At 28.1% G+C, this 2,096-nt stretch overlaps 1 pseudogene; it reads right to left on the minus strand.

The window, feature by feature from the left end:
• Positions 1-912: 912 nt before the first annotated feature.
• On the minus strand, positions 913-1,536 carry LOC147934573 (S-protein homolog 9 pseudogene; annotated as a pseudogene).
• Positions 1,537-2,096: the final 560 nt, after the last annotated feature.

Consider the following 2,096-nt stretch of genomic DNA (forward strand, 5'->3'; position numbering starts at 1 on the left):
TCCAACGACTACATTTGATCACTGTGGAAGGTTGTTGTCATTGATCGATGTTGGTAATTAACGACTGACAAACGAACATGGCTCTATAGTGATAAGCCGACTACTAAGGCCAGATAAGTGCCTCTACTTGATTTCTTGTTTAATTTTTGTGTTTGTTCCAAAATGCTCAATTTCTAGAAAGTAATTATTTGGGTTAAATTTCAAAAAAAAAAAATGTTGGGAAAAGTATAAACTAATTTATTGGTGCTAATCAAGTCTTTTATGCTTTGCTGATGAGTGATGAGTCTGTTACCGATCATGATGAGATCGATGAAGAACGCTATGAGTTTCTTAGGTCTGATTGAGTCTTTAAAAGGTGCTCATATCTAGGTCTCGCTTCGGGGTTATGGGTTTGTAATCGGTGTTTGTTGAAGTGATAACAAGGCTCCTTACAAGAACCTAAGACCGTACCTATCAATAACTTATCTGAGACACAAGTTAGAAGAGCAATTGAAATGTTTGCAGAACTTCTAGGTTCTACTGAAACAAAAAAAAAAAAAAAGTCACATGTAAGAGGACGTGTTTATGTGATTGAACAACTTGGTGGCAATTGAAGTGCTTCTCAATTTTAGAATGTCTTCAGCGTTCTTCACGCTATTACAGAAAAGCTTCTTCAATTCTTATTCTCAAACGTCAATTTTTCTTTGTTCTCCTACTCAAAATTATAACAATTTAGCAGATTTGTGATTGTGTTTTTTGATCTCATATCAAAGAAGAAACCAAAACAGGTTCTTCTCTTATTATCTTCTTCCTTTTTACAATAAATTTATTTTTAATAGGTAAGATCCATACAAGAACATATAGAAAAATTGTTGTTTCAATAAAAATGATCTGAATCCAACTTCATTTGAGGGAATAATTTTTTTTCTAGACTTATTCATCCCACTTGTACATTAACTTGGGCGTTTCTTACCCTCTGCATGGTATATTCCATCTTCTCTAGCATCCCAAAAAACATTTATTCCATAACGACCTATGATAACTGTACCTATATATGCCTTAAAATAAGCATGATACTGGTAATCACGACCCTGCCACAACTCACAAGTGATCCTAGTTTTAAAAATACTATCATGAAATCTAATATCGTAGGTTTGTCCAGGGCTTAAATAATGAAAGCCTAATTCGTCTCTTTCCGACACACAATGAATCTTGAGAATATTTTTTGGACTAAGAAATTTTTTGAAATGTACGGTGTTTTTATCCCATTTTGATTTGCTTGATCCAAGGCACAATGCAATGATAAGCAAAAAGCATAGGAGAGAATTCATCGTTTTGCTTTGATCAATGTATATGTGTTTGTGTCTGTGTGTGTTTTTTCTTTCTTTTGGCTTTAAATAGGACTGATATGTATCTAAGAAGTAGAAGGTTTCGATTTATAGGGAAGTCATATTCATGGATTCAATTTTGCTAATGATTTGTATCTTATGAAGACGTAATTTTTTTAAACAAAATCTTTGTTTGTTGGAAAAGTTTGATAATAGTCAACGTTTCTACTTTAATGATTTAAGTGACTGTTGGAGGCTAATTTATATAAATGACATTTAGAATTCAATTTAAAGTTTAATATTGAACTTGATATTTTTTTTTTGTTGTCAAAAAAAAAAAAGAACTTAAATCCTCTGTTATTTAATTAGTGATTTTAAAAAATCATCTGAAGTCATATGTTATTGAATATGGAATTTATAAAAATTATTTATAATCTCTTGCTATTCAATCAATAATTTATAAATCTCACTTCAAATCTACTGTTATTCAAAATATTTAAAAAATCTCTTATTTTTAAAAAAAAATCTATTGAATGTGATTCTAGGAGACTTTTCAAAAAATTATAATATTAATAATATATTATAAATATCATATTATTAATATCTTATAAATATTATATCACTAATATCTTAAAATATCTTATAATTTCTTTTTAAATTATTATACTTATAAGATAGAAATAATATAATTAATATCTTATACTAATTAATAATTAAAAAGTTGAGTTTTTTTTGGGTATTTAAAATATTATATTATGAATATGTTATATATATATATATATATATATA

This window comes from Camelina sativa, chromosome 11 (assembly GCF_030686135.1).
Source record: "Camelina sativa cultivar CO46 ecotype springtype chromosome 11, ASM3068613v1".
NCBI lineage: Eukaryota > Viridiplantae > Streptophyta > Magnoliopsida > Brassicales > Brassicaceae > Camelina > Camelina sativa.